Genomic DNA, 15,614 nt, shown 5'->3' on the forward strand with positions numbered 1-15,614 from the left:
CGAGCTGAAGACGAGCGAGTGAATCTTCTTCCCTCACCGAGCTGCATCTTTTATCATCTGTATGAATACGAATGGAGCTCCTGTGATCCACATGAATATCAAGCAAACACTTTCTATTCGTCCTCTTCTTCTCTGATTACTACAGCGGGAGACGGACTGATGCCCCGGTGTTGTCTCCTATTTGCTGTCTTCGTCTCATACGTCCTGTATTCATCTCTCCAGTGTCCTGTTTTCATCTCCTACGTCCCGTCTTTGTCTATTATGTCCTTTTGTCTTCTCCTACGTCCTGTCTTTCTCTCCTATGTCCTGTCTTCTGCTTCCTATCTTTGCTCCCTTTTGTCCAGTGTTTGTCCCTTACGTCATGTCTTTGTCCCTTACGTCCTGTCCTTGTCTCTATGTTAGATATGTCTCTGAATACTCGACATTGATTGGTTTGTCTCTCTCCTCAGTGTGTTTTTTTCTAACTAACTTACACAAAGTCAACATTTTGTCTCTTTGTCTCTTTGGTCCGGGACGTTTCTCACATTTAGTTTTGGATCAAAGTGAAAAATCGAGATTCAGATTTTCAGTTCCTTTTCTAGAATAAGCAGCTCAGACCTGCACAGTTCCCATCATGCATCACCTCGGGGCGGCGTGGGCGGAGTCATGTGGTCGGGTCAGAGGAAATCACTTCAGTCTTCAATGAATACATAAACAGCCCCCCCCCCCGTCGGCGAGCACCGTGTCCTCCCATGACGCCTCGCCGTGCTGCATTCACCGTGGTTAAATAGAAGCGGCGCCCGCCGAGCCCATTTTCCCTCCGAAACTGACCCCAGACGGTGTCCTGCTGCATGCTGGGAAAACACCTTCATCTTGTCATTCATCACTCGTCCTCGTCCTCTTCAGAAGGAGAAAGCGTCCTCCTCTTCCTCGCCCCTCGCTGCTCGCAGGTTGTCCTGAAGCTGTCAGCGGCCCAACAGTCAACTCAGCGGGAATCAAATACGCCGCTCGCCGCTCGGCCTCCGTCCACGTCTGGAGGAGGATCTCCGTCACAACTACTTTGTAGTCAGTGAACGTCAGACATTCTATCTGTTACATTATTTACAGATAGAATGTTTATGTTATAAGGTTTATGGTGAAAAGTTTCAATAATGAAAAAGGGACCCCGATACAAATCTGATGGACGAGACGTCCACTGAGACGGAGACTCGTCCAACTGTGATTAACGGGGTCTCGGGACGCTGCCGGCGGTCCCCACTAGTACAGATAAACGTGTGTGTGTGTGTGTGTGTGTGTGAGATTTCGTCCAGATTCTCAGGTCAGTGTGTGTCTGTGGCGTCTCTAAGGAGACACTAATTTACCGTTAGAGAGGCTGCCGTCCCCCGAGAGGCCCCGCCGACACACACACACACACACACACACACACACACACACACTGTCCACAAGTGAAGCTTCAGACCTCTGGGCTGTAATTATCTGTCCTTTGTCATCAGTCCCCCTCCTTCGTTAGGTCATCTTAATTAGTCCCACACCTCCGCCCCTCCTGACTAATCACAGCGGGTGTTGGTGACCAGCGGAGCTGAACAATTAGTGTTTCTATTAGTGAGTGGACAGGAAAAACACACACACGGTTAATTAATTAACTGTGGCTGTCCCATGACAATAATTGATACCCCCCCCCCTCACATAAAAGAGCCACGTGACAAGCGAGTGGATTCTATCACATGAGGATGTGCTGTGAACACATTCATTAAGAAGTCGCTGTGGATTCTAAAACGCGCTGTTCTGAACGCTCTTATTATGACGGTCTGCTACTTCCAGGTTGTGTATTAAGCTAATGCTAAGCTAAGATAACAGCAGTGACCCCCCCCCCCCCCCCTCCCCCACGAGAGGAACAGATGGAAACAACGGCCCCAGAGGCGTTGGAGGCCCCTGCGGTCGCGGGTAGGAGACCCGCTGCTGGATGCTTGTGTCTGTGAGGTCATTGCTAAACTTGGGATGTTCCTCTTCGGTTCAGCCGGAACCGTCCTGGAGAACCGTCCTGGAGAACCTCCACGTTACCGCGCCGACCCGCCGGCCGAGACAGGAAGTGATGTCGCTTGGGTGTCGATCAGTTTTCGGCGATTGACGTTTGATTTGACATCATGTCAAGGTTTATCACCGCTGTGTGTCCTCGGCGTGGTGTCCTTGACTCCATCACTCTGAGCGCTTGTCTCCTTTTCATTAATTCTGTCCCACGCCCCCCCCCTCCCCGGCCTCTGATTGGCTGCCGGTGGCCCGCTGTGGTAAGACGCCACATTTATACAGGGCGGTTTCCGACAAACAGGAAGCAGCGGGGACGCTTATGACCTCAGAGGAGATTACAGAGCTCTCGGGGGGACTCTGAGTCTACACTGGGACCAGGACCAGAACCAGAACCAGGACACCAACATGTTTATCACCATGGAGCCGTTTCTGATCACTTTTGTCTTTTCCCGTCCTGCCGTTGTCTTTATTTCTGTTGTCTTCACTGAGTGTATTTCATATTCTCTACGGTTCATTAGAGCGGACGGAACCAGATCCTGTTGTTGAGTGTTTATCGGGTTCTTGAAGGTTCTTTCTTTGAAAGTGTGGAATCTCTGACAATGCAGCCGCTTCTGATCCCGCAAAATGGCTCCAATGAGAGCGGGAGGGAGGAAAACGCAGGGACGGCTGGCGTCCAATCAGACCGCACCGACGGCCGGGGCGGACCAATCGGAGCCAGCTGCTCACATCTGGATGTGATCGCGACCTGGCTTGTTTGACTTTTACTGTCAGTCTGAGAACTACATCAACATTTAATACTTAAATATGAATACTTGCTCAATATTTTAATTTTATAGGTTTTATAAATACGTACTGATGCTGGTTTTATTTTATTTTATTGTTTGTTTTTTTAGTTTGCAGTAGTTTGACTGCATTAGAGGCACCACTGGATGAATGAATGAATGAATTATTTTTTATGGATCTTCACACCAGTAACAGTTTTATCTTGTATAAAACATTCCCGACGATGACTTCTGACTGTATTTAAATATTAATCGGAATAATCTTTTCCATGTGATCATCCTAAAATGTTTCTGTCTCCACGGATGAAGATATTAATTCCTTCTTCTTCTTCTTCTGTTTTTTCTCGGTCGCTGCTTCTTGTCCACCTGCTGCTCCTCTGAAGGTAAGCGCTCACCTGAGGTTTTACTTGAGAGAGTCCGAGATAAAAGACACGTTTCACCCACGTGTTCTTCTGGTCCATGTGCTTCTTTCATAATGTGGATCATGTGGGTCCTACAAGTCCTGTTCTTCAAGTTCCTGATGTTCTTCTGTACAGTGGGTCATGTGGTTCTTTGAGATCATGTGTTTTTATATAGTGGATCATGTAGTTCATTTTGACTTTGCTGATCAGTTGGTTCCTAAAGTTCTGGGTCTCCTGTCCTCACTGCAGAGGACCACTGTGTGTTTAGGAACCAGGTTCTCTCATGGGAACATGTGAACATCAGTTACAGTATTTAGTTCTAGCAGCAGCTCTTTGAGGACGTGTTGGTGGGTTCCGCTTGATCTGAGAACCGTTGTTACGGTTTGGATTCAGAGGGTCTTTAATTCAACGCAGGTGCTCACAAGAATACAAAGACAAACGCGTGTGTGCAAGTAACGGGATAAAATGGATGTAACCACAGAAGAAGAACCCTGCTGTGTGTGTGTGTGTGTGTGTGTGTGTGTCATGCAAATCTCTGGCACCGCGTAATCTGGGCCGTGTCGCGGCGCTGATAAGAGCGCAACACGCTGAGTTTCCTAGTCCCTGAATGCATCACACCAGACAGGTCAGTTTATTATCCACCCATCCTTACACACACACACACACACACACACACACATCCCATAATGTCTCGTCTGGTTTTACTTTGAGTTGTGTGATGACGTCAGAGATGATGAACCTGAGCGTGAGGATGATGAAGGAGAACCTCGTGACTCTTCAGCGCCGCCTTCAGGTTAACGAAGGTTGAGATGAGTTGAACTTCCCCGTGGAGATAAGTGACTAACAGGAAGTGGATTAATGACTGCTCTCAGATCAGATCAGAATGAGAGTCTGTCTCGCTGAGGATCTTTGGAGGAACGTCTCGTCCTCTCAGGGAATTCTGGGAATGATGGCAGCTATTGTTGAGCGCAGTGTGTGATTGGTGGAGCGTAGCGACCACTGACAGCCGGGACAAAGAGGGGGGGGGGGGGGTCCACCAAGTAGAACTAATCCACCCCCTGCAGGGCCACATAGAAAACGGTAAACCAATATTAACGGTATTTTCTTTGTATTTCTTCTTTTTTTAATTTATTTTCCTATTTTGGTGTTTTTTGTCATTGCTTTCTACAGAAATGACAAAAATAACGTTTTTCCAGTTTGTTGCTTTTTAAAAATAGTTTTAACCTGTGATTTTTAGTTTTTGTTGTAAATAAGAAAAAGAAATGTATGCCCCAAAATGTTTTTAGCTGGAATATTTTCTGCTATTTTACCATTTAAATAAGTGTTTGATATTGAAAAACTATGACACGTAAAAACAGCAATTTGATTTAATCTCTATTATAGAACATTGGACCAATATTAGTAATTTGTTTTATTTTCCATAAAGCGTTTGTATTAATTACCATTTTTAAAAAATATAATACATGAAATATTTTTCTTTCTGTATTTGAAAAGTATTTAAAGAACTAGAATCTTAAAATAAAATCAAAACTCATTTATATCTATTCATATTACTCGGATAGAACTCATTGATAGATGTATATATTTATTACCTATTATTAACCATCACTACTTTTCATTATAGATTGATATGCTTAATTTTGGGGTAATTGATTCACATTTGGTTTTGAGATGATGAAAACCAAACGAAAGAAAGAAGCAAAATATCGATCAATATATTTATATTTTCCCATCATTATGAGAAAATGGTGAAAATCCATTTTGTGTGCATGTGTACATTATTTAATTTTCTATAACATTTATGAATCTTTACCTTAATATTCTCTTCACAAGCTCAACATCATAAAATCTTTGACTCAATTAGACCTAAAAAAATCACCTTTTTTTTATTGATTATTTTTTTATTCATTTTTTGTGAAGAATCACTGAAGGTCCGTGTACTCGCATGTTAAAGCGTGTGAATCTAAAACGGAGTCTGCTGAGGAAGAGAACAGATTATTCATCCAGAAACGAGGCTTCGTTCTGCACGCGCTCAGGCCGTGTCTGCAGAGCGCGGAGGTCTCATGTTTCGCACTCCAGGGTGTAACAAATCAAACACTGTTGACCTGCGACCTTTAACACCCGCTCTCCCCATAATGGCTGCTCATGTGAGTTTTACCTTTTATTGTAAACTTTATTTCAAACAAGGAGAGACTCTCAGCTCTGTTGCTCTGATATAATATTACTTTAGTCATTATTTAGTCTTAGTACAGACACAGTACAGACTTTTATTTGAGGGTCTGTGGTGCGTTCGGGTCCCTCAATGTTCATCAGGACGGAACAGTTCAGAGTTCAAATCAATGCTGCCGTCTGCAGGGGTTAAAGTTTAACATCAGCGAGACCTACACTCTGTGTTGCACTCGAACGCATCCTGTCGTCACCAAACTAGTTGTAACTTCTTCAACAATTTCTGGATGTTTCGGTCTGAAGCGTCACAGCAACGTGCGTCAAAATACTAAATTTGGCATCAGGTAAAACTTATTTCTAAAACTTGTAAACTATAATATAAAAATGTAAAAAAAACTATTGCGACAAACAAAACTGTAATAACAGTGTAATAACAATGTTGGAAGAAGAAAGAGATTAATGAGAATCTTCAAACGCTTCATTGTGTTTACTTCTTAGTTTGTAGTAAGTAATATAATTATAAATAGTGGAAGCAATAATAATAACACTTTTTATAATAATAATATAAAGCAGAACAAGTTGTGGGGTCCAGATTCTGGTTTCAGTGGGAACAGGGTGTCCTCCCAGTAACCCTCCTCCCTCTGTGCTGGGGGGCGGGGCTGAGATGCCCCCCTGACCCCATACATTGGTCACGTCAGTGCCCCCCCATCCCTCCCCAAACAACGTCTTCCCGATTGATGAAATCAACTTCCTGGTCAGTCTCGTCTCTGAATCTTCCTAAAAGGGACAAGTGAGTTATTTCGTCTGAATTACCCAGCAGCCCCGTCACTTCCCCCACTCCCCGAGCAGCGGGACTGAAACCCGAATCCGGTCTCCAGGCTTGTTCCATGAAGGTCTCCATCTGCAGCTGCTGATCCTAACTGAGACCTGGTCTTCAAATAAAACTTCCCAAACTTTTTTATATTGGAATATTTTAGAGAAAGATCTTTAGCATCAATCACGACCTTGTTGTAACTAAGCAACTTATCCACCTACGATTTGTGGACTGAAGTCAATTCTCAAACTATGCTGAAACACCCATTTGGACAGAGATCGTAAAACGTGTTAGCTGTGTCAGTCTGAAGGTGTCTTCGGGGGTCCTGCTGAAGAGCAGATAAAAACTCAATGACTCCTGGAGGATCTGGGTCTTCTGGGAAAATTCTCCTGCTGCCCGCAGAGCTAGTGCAGAACTTTGTCCCTCCATTCTAGTGGAGACAAATACAAATTTATAGCCATGTTGTTCTTCATCATTACTCTGATGGAACGGAAATGTCCATCGTTACATTAGAGGAACCATCTGGATCCATCATGAAGACAAACTGCAGGTCAATATCCTCCAGCTGCAAGATGCTTTTATGGATCGAAACCAAACCGGTCTGTGTGTCTTTTATATGTAGTTGAAGGTACCAACATCTGTCAGCACTGTTGCTGTCTGTAATATGAGCTGAGTGTGCCTGCGTATATGTGTGTTTAGCAACTGGTGAGCTAATAACACACACTCTCAGCAGGGCAGATGGCAGCAGGCAAAGTGAGACTGTGGCGACGAGAGCTGAGGGAGGAAAAAAACACCCACAGTTCTTCTGTGAGTGTATGTGTGTTTGACACAAATGCCTCCTCTGTTTATCGCTCCTTAAACCCCCCACAAGAGAAAAATAAGGTTTGAAACAGTCTTAACAATAAACCAGAGCCAGCCCTAATTAGAAACCTGAGCCAGCCCTAGCAATAAACCTGAGCCAGCCCTAATTAGAAATCTGAGCCAGCCCTAGCAATAAACCTGAGCCAGCCCTAATTAGAAATCTGAGCCAGCCCTAGCAATAAACCTGAGCCAGCCCTAATTAGAAATCTGAGCCAGCCCTAGCAATAAACCTGAGCCGGACGTATTAAGAAACCTGAACCATCCCCGACCATAAATGTGAGCCAGCCCTAACTACACAAGTGTCCAAAGACAAAAGTTTCATATGAAACACAAGGGAAATTTCTTAGCTTCAAATTACTCACAAGAAACCATTGTGAAGGAAGGCATTTATTTATGCCATCAACCATGGAATAAGTAACCACTATTGCTGCTTTGTACTTGTTCTGGAAGTCTTGTCTCATAACATCATTCATGTATGAACCCAAAATTCACAATTTTGCAAAAATTTTTTGTAACATTTTCTTTTTACAAAAAACGGTTAAAAAGATTACGACAAAAATTACCACAGAATGATAAACATTTGTAAAAAGTCTGAAGTCATATTTTGTTCCCAGGACGACAAGTAAACAGCTCTTTAAATGCCTGTTTTCTCAATGGAGCTTGGATCGATCGATGCTAGGCTAGGCTAACATTAAAACCGCTCCATCGACTCTAAAAGTAACATCGTCTGGCACTAATACAGTTGAGTTGTTAGTGTTTGTACACATTCATTAATACATTAATACAGAGTTTATGATCAGCTCATATTCATGTCTGACTCGTCTTCTCTGAGGAAAGTAAGATTATCTGGGAAATGTTTCAACTACTAGTTGATTAATGTTTTCAGCTCTTTATATTTCCTGTCAGAGGTCAGCAGCTCACAGCGGGTCTGGTCCTGATGAGTCTCAGACCGGATCCAGAACAGCCCTGATGTTAATCAGACCTGATCCAGGACCTGCTCAAGCAGATCACACCCAAACAGTTCCTCTGTTCCAAGTCTGTGACGGAACAAAGACAGGCTGACCTGTGTGTTTCTAATCCGAGTTAGTCTCGGAGTTTGATCAGATGAGTGCTGAACCTGACAGGTGAGGGGGCCGAGTCTCCGTTGGAGAAGAAGTGGAAAACAACGCGGACCGTCCTGCCGACAGGATGGATCGTTCCATCACAGCTCATTTGTCGAAGATGCATCAGAGACATTCAAGAGTAAGATTAAGACTGATACTCAAAGTGCAGAGAGAATGACTTGATGGAGGAATTCAAGTGCTGCTGACACGATTCAACGTTTGTTCTGTTGTATTTCTCTGGTTCTTGATGATCCTGCTGGTTCTGATGGTCCTGATGTTCTGGATGAGCTTAATCGTCCTGATGATCTAGGTGATCCTGATGGTCCTGTTGGTTCTGATGGTCCTGATGTTCTGGATGAGCTTAATCGTCCTGATGATCTAGGTGATCCTGATGGTCCTGGTGACCCTGATGATCCGGTTGGTTCTGATGGTCCTGATGTTCTGGATGAGCTTAATCGTCCTGATGATCTAGGTGATCCTGATGGTCCTGGTGACCCTGATGATCCGGTTGGTTCTGATGGTCCTGATGTTCTGGATGAGCTTAATCGTCCTGATGATCTAGGTGACCCTGATGGTCCTGTTGGTTCTGATGAGAGCGAACAGTTGTTGAAGGTCTTGGTTTTGAAACTCGTTACAGTGAATTAAAGAGAAAAGAAAACAAATAAAGATCTCAGGTGGGACGTTGAAGGAAACGACTCGCCTCTGAGGATTCAAACTAACGAGCTCACTCACTCATCTGATTGGTTCATTTGTTTAACGAGCCAAGAAGGAGAAGAGTAATTGTGTGTGTGTGTGTGTGTGTGTGTGTGTCGTGGGACTAGATGTTTCACTGTTTCTCTTCATGAGGCTCTGGAGGGTTCAGTGTCTCCTTGGCGTTTAGAGGTGAGGTCTACCTACGCCTGACGTGTGTCAGGGATTTGTTTTTTATTTCATCCACTTTGTCTCTTTTTGTGATTAGAACGATTGATGTTTTTAATGCTCATTGTTTGATCAAATATCACTAAATGTTTCTTCAGGTTCTTCACATGCAAAAATAATGAATGATTAAAATAATTTTTAACAGTTTAATACAAGCCTTAACGTTTTTAACACACAAACACACACTAATGTTTGTGTAAAGGGGACCAAAGTCTTCAGACATTCATCAGTACTAAACAATCGCACAACTGCACCCTTTGTGGTCTCTTAACAGAAGTGGATACATTTTCAAAAAATACATCAAAAGCAGATCAAAAATAAAACACTCCATACTGTGTGTGCGTGACGGACTATGACAGCTGGAGAGGTGCATCATGGGAGAGGAGGACATGCTCTAAAAATCAGTCCCACATGCACAGATCCCCCTTGATTGACAGCTCTGGTAGTCTCCCTCTTGGTCGCCCCGGTGACCGCGTCCCGCTCCGTTAGTTCGTCTCAATTGGCCGAATCTGCCTGCCAATCAGGCACACAGGCCATGTCCCGCCCCCCGGGACCTGCAGCAAAACACTCCTCCTCCTCCTCCTCTTCATCTTCATTCATCGGTTTAACTTTGGACCATGATCCTCCTCCTCCTCCTCCTCCTCCTCCCCTTCATCAACTCACTGCCCCTCTGCACATCACAGTTTATCGTTCCCACGGCAACGGCCGCGAGGACCCGAATGGTGCTAATGAGGACGAGTGAACACAAACAAACACAATGAGATGGAAGAAAAGATGAGGGAGGAACAACGGAGGAACTACGAAAGATGGAGGGAGAGAAGAGAGAAGAGGAGGAGGCGTCTGGAGATTAAAACTGATGAAAGTTAAAGGATTAAAACTTCGCAGCACTTTTCAGTTCCTCTCTGATGACTCCATGACAAACTTGTTGAAGGTCACCGACATCACTGTTTGTTTTAACCCCCACCTCCCCCAGTGACTCCCCCCCCCGCCCTCGTACGGTTAGAACTACACCCTCCGGCCTCTCGCCACCTGAACAGCTTTGAAGTGCTAACGAGACGCCGCTGCGCTCGCCTTACACCGACAGAGAGCGAGTCTGACCGCCACGCCGCCGCAGGGCCGGATTCAAAGCTGCTCTGGAGGGGAGGAGGAAAGAGGGAGGGAGGGAGGAGGGGGGAGAACAGAGGGAATCTGGAGCATTCTGACTGCTAACAAACCTCAACTCAGTTTTTTTGTATTTTTGGGGGGAACCTCTGCCTCCCTCGCTGACGTCGGCCACATTTTATATCGCGCCTCAGTCCCTCGTTAAACCTCGTTGAAGCTTGTAAGACCCTTTAAAGTTGTTACGACCCTTTTAAAGTCGTTTAAACTCCGTTGTTGCCGCGGTGATTCAGGACGCGGGTCACGTTGGAAGGTCCAAAACATTTTTTTAGCAGTTTTCAAACCACCATTTCTTTTCGTTGGTAGTAAAACGGAGCGAAGACTCACCTGGATGATGTCATGACCATACAAGATGATGTCATGACCAAACAGGAAGCAGCTGGTCCTTTATGGATAAAACCATACAATAGCAACAACCGTAGTCATCATTTTCTCTTTTGTGTCTTTTTCTCAGAGTCGCCATTTTGCATTTTGTTGTCGTCATTGTCGTCACCTTTTGTTACTGTAATCATCGTAATTTTTGTTGTTGTCACACTTCAGTCAGCTGACTGCAATGATTTAATTCGTAACCATTTCGAACAGGTGAAAATGCGATTGGCCCGTTTTAATGTCACTCCAGAAAGTAGCTCTGCCTTATTTTTCACTTTATGAAACGCGTGTTTTAAAAGCAGTCTGCTGCACAAAGTGACTTCATCTCTGCAGCAGGTTCTCTGATAGTTACCCTGCCGCTTCCAGTTTTTGTGCTAAGCTAGGCTAAGTGTTTCCTCTCGTTTTGTCAAGTGCTAAGCTAGGCTAAACACGTGATTAATTTCCCTACTGCTCAGGAACCTCCTTTATTTCCTTTCTTGACGCTTTAGAAAAGCGGTCAATATGTAAGTTTTATATTCACTGAAACTGTCTGTAGGTTTAAATCGCGGGATTAAAGACATTAAATCAAGAAGCCCCATTAGGGACGTCTACATATTAACTTGAGGCCGGATTGGAGGAGGCGACGGAGCGATGAGTTCTTCAGTGTGGACTGAGATGAGTCTAAAGCGTCTGTAAGCGGATTTCAGAGGGTGAAGTGTGGGGGCTCTGAGCCGGGAGATGGAGAGGAACTCCTCCTGGTCTCACTGAGCTCTGATGCTCTAAATCCTCTCTGATCCACGTTTCAAGGGATGCCTTTCCAGGACATTCCTGCTTTATTTGGTCTTTTTTTCCAGGTTCTTCGGGAGTTGTGGGGATTGAGAATCATCTCCGCTCCCATGAGAACCTGGATTCAGAAAACCCTTTTCCAGGATTTGTTTTTCACATTTTTGCTATAGTCTCTTAATGAAATGTCAAAAGGTGTTTTACAGAATATTTATTAGACGTAGTGCGCATTGAACACTTCTCCAGGACGGCTCATTGCTTTCCAGGACACTCCTGCTTTGTTTTGTCCTTCTGTTCAGGACTTTTTCCAAAACCTGCCAGGGGACATGTGGGCAGTGGGACTTTTTGTGGTCCTTCTGCTGGTTTCTTGGTTTTCAGGGTTTTTCCGCTTCACACCTGTAATCCCTTGGTTGATCAGGACTCAGCTTTGGGTTTTCCAGGAAACCTCAGCTTTGCTCTAATAGACGTTACAGGTTTCTTTTTTTCGAGGACATAAAGATAAAATCTATGAGCCGGTTCTCCAGCACATGTCGGTTCCCTATCAAGCTTTTTGGATTCGTACATTCAAAACCTTTCCAGGACCACTTTTCCTAAGTGTTCCCAACATTGTAGTCACTCCTCCTCCTCCTCTCTGTGTTGGATGACTGACAGGACTAAAGATAATGGAGGGCCATGCGGGGTCTCAGGGGCCACAAGGGGCCACATGAGGGGGGAGGGGGGGGGGGTCTCTGTGTGTTTGTGTTTGACAGGCTTCACCTCTCAGATCAGAAAACACAAAGAAGAAGCAGCTTTGCATTGTTTCTGATTGGGGCTGGGGGGGGGGGGGGGGGCATGATGAGGGCGGGGGCCGGGTGAGGGGGGGTTGAGGGGGAGGGCAAGTCTGATTGACAGGTGGCAGATTATTTTTGGTTGAGGCCTTCTCCACCGCTCGTCACTCTCTTCAGCGTTCTGGAAACGTCTCTCCTGTTTCCAACCTGAACCTCACCTTTCACACTGATGCATTATGGGTAACCATGTCGCCCGTTGTGTTCCCCTTAAACACAGAAGAAGAAAGTCAGTTTTGTCCCCGGTCGTTAAATACAATGTTTCCCCTCGCTGCCAGGGTTTGTGCTAAGCTATGCTAACCGCAGGCTAACACGCCTTATGTTGAGTTCATCATGAGTCGCCCTGGTAACCAGAGACAAAGAGACCAGAGTCGTGTTACAGTGAACATGTGGCTGCTACTGCTGTGTGTGTGTGTGTGTGTGTGTGTGTGTGTGTGTGTGTGTGTGTGTGTGTGTGTGTGTGTGTGTGTGTGTGTGTGTGTGTGTGTGTGTGTGTGTGAACACGATCCCACATACTCTGAATATTACACGATTCAGGAATCTGTTTCCAACATAACTGCTGTCAGTACTGCAGTACTAATGTAACATTACTGATACTTTAAACACACTGGATACTAAGTTTAGAAAAATAAAAGTTTTCCAGCTGTTTGTTTCGTCCCTTAATAAAAATAAATCCGCTACATCAAGTTACAGTACACGCTTGACTGAAAATGTACGTAAAAATTAGTCCAAAAATAAGGAAAAACGTATTAGTTATAAGTTACTTATAGAAAAGTTATTAAAAAAATGCTTTTCATTTGAAAGTTCGGAGCCGTTCTCCTGTGGTGGAGTTCATAATGAGACCGTTGGCTTGTGGAGAGATCCTCTAGCGCCGCCATCAGGAGGAACTTTGCACCTTCAACATGTGTGTTTCCTCACTCGAGATCTGATGCACCAAGTTCACTACGAGAATCACGTCCTTGAGTCAGAAGCCTTTTACGTCTTCAGCGAACAATTCACAAACTTGCTTCCCTAGTCTGGTTCGTTTCTCACAGCGGAGACGGAGGTTTCTCCTTACGTGTGTGTGTGTGTGTGTGTGTGTGTGTGTGAGAGATCAGGTTTTCAGACATCAGATCAGATAGGTTTGTCTCAGAGCTTGTAGCTTCTTGTCTGAACCTGAAGGAAACACTGAGGGTATTGTGGCCCCGGCCTGTCAGGACAGACTCCGGTTACATGAACTCTCACAATGGGAAGTGTCTCCAGAGGGATCGATTATGTGACTGGGACAGAAATAATAAAGCGGCTGTGGGAACGTAGTCCAGAGATAACGTGGTTATTAAAGAGCTTTACAGAATAAATACATTGCACACATCACAGCTTATAGTTAAAGCTGTAAATTGGACCACTAGAGGGCAACAAGCGATGAATCAAAGATGGTCCAGGACTTCATCCGGAATTGAATCCAGGTTTGGTCCAGGATTTCAAGCCCTGATTAAAGGCCAGATGCAGAATGTGAATACAGAAACAGAAACGATCCAGCTGCTGCAGCCTCGACCCGTTTCTGTCCGAGCCGCTCTGAACTTCAATCCGTCAGTTCTTCTGTCAGGAACTCTGACGAATGACCCGGACCCCCGTCCACCTCCCTCCCCCCATCACCGGAGCAGGATCCGATCCACCTGACCTTCAGACACCTGCACAGATTAAACCGTAAATCACAGCCGGGCATGCTGGGAGTCGCAGGCGCGACCGTGAACTATATTCAGGGTGGAGGGAGTTAAAGAACAAACAAAGGACGAGGGAACAACCGAGGCCGAAGATCCTCTGACTCTCTGCACCTGTTTCCAGTCAGCCGGGTTCGGACTGAATGATGATGATGATGATGATGAAGATGCTACTGGACCCGCTGGCCCCTCGGCCCGCTGCAACGGACACAGAGCCCCCCCCTCCATTAGAGTGATGAGTGATGATGTGAGAGCCGAGGGGACGGAGGTCAGTGAACGCATCGCCTGTTAGCGGCACCCGATCCCTCAGCTAACCGAGTTAGCGTGCACTTTGCTAATGGTGTTAGCGAAGACGGAGAGGAGAAAGTCTTCGCTCTGCCGTCACTCAGCAGGATGTTTCCAGCTGATCGACCTCCATCAGGACCGAGCTCTGATGCTGCCTTCAGGTCACGCGGGAATAATCACCGCTGTGATTCAGCAGCTCGGAGAAAAAAACACTCATAACACAATTACGTGGAGCATTTTAGCCCAGAATAACGGCGTAGATCTTCCAACTGAAGGCTTTCAGGAGGCTTCACAAAGACGTATAACACTTCATACCAAGATGCATAAACAAAATCAAGCTTCTGAGAACACTTGATTTGTTTCAATGCACACAAGAGTCCAACAACTGTGAACTATAATCCATATTTACACAATAATAATAATAATAGATGGAAGAGCTTGTTTAGGTTCCATTAATAATATTCTCTGATAACCGTGCTACTGTGTGTAGCTCACAGCTCATCCAGCTTGTTGCAGGATCGTCCCGCTAAGTATTGTGGGTAAAATGGACAGGAGAGAGCGCCCCCTGCAGGCCAAACCGATGGGTCCTGTAGCTTGACATGACTCGGCACGGTAACACTTGGGAGGGCGGCGTGTTTTCTGAATGTGTTTCTGGTTAGACGCCGCGTTGAGTTCCTCTGGAGTAAATCAGTAGAATCGTGCAGAGACGGTTTTTGGGGAAAGAACCAGTGACGATGACTTCCTGTTACTCTCTGTGTCTGTTAATATATTCACCTGGTTTATGTCTCAACTCAGCAGCATCGCTTTGATTTAATTAGTTTTTTATTTGGATGCCAGTAAACACACACACACACACACACACACACACACGCTCTGTTAGTTAAAACTGTTTTTTTTTAACGAGCTGTGATTGAACCAGGACTGCTGAGCCAATCGGGACGGAGCTCGTTAGCAGAATGTTAATGAGCTCTGATTGGCTGCTCCGCCTCTATCTGTGAATATTCAGAGAAACACGAGGTTGTTTGAGGATGATGATGATGATGCTCTTCCTCACGAAGAGGCCACTCTGGATCTGTTTGAGCTCAATTAAATCCCGTAAATGGGAGCAGCAGCTGTGAGGACGAAGCTCCATCGCCATCATCATCATTCTGCTGTTTTACATCAAACTGTTTATTGATCTCACCGGACAGCAGAGAGACTTGGACAGAAGAGATGAAGCACTTATACGGACGCGAGGTCATATTTCATCATTTCTTGTTAACGACGACGTCACTAGTTTGTCTTTGAACGTGTTACAGTCTTGTTTATGCAAAAAGCCTCCGATTCATTTAGAAACCTAAAAACTGTTTAGCAAATGTTTGACAGGAAGTGAGTCAGATCGCTGCTCTGTAAACAAACAACGCTCCCATAAACAGTTAGTTTTGATTTAATTGAAGCCTCGTGGGGGGACGGAGACTCACACACACA

General features: G+C 45.1%; 1 protein-coding gene across 1 annotated transcript in view; it reads left to right on the forward strand.

Annotated features, from left to right (window-relative positions):
* Window positions 1–15,614, forward strand: part of efna2b (ephrin-A2b) — a 38,524-nt gene that overhangs the window by 16,652 nt on the left and 6,258 nt on the right. The gene's annotated exons all lie outside the window — the stretch shown is intronic.

The sequence above is a fragment of the Gasterosteus aculeatus genome, chromosome 8 (genome assembly GCF_964276395.1).
Source record: "Gasterosteus aculeatus chromosome 8, fGasAcu3.hap1.1, whole genome shotgun sequence".
Taxonomy (NCBI): Eukaryota; Metazoa; Chordata; class Actinopteri; order Perciformes; family Gasterosteidae; genus Gasterosteus; species Gasterosteus aculeatus.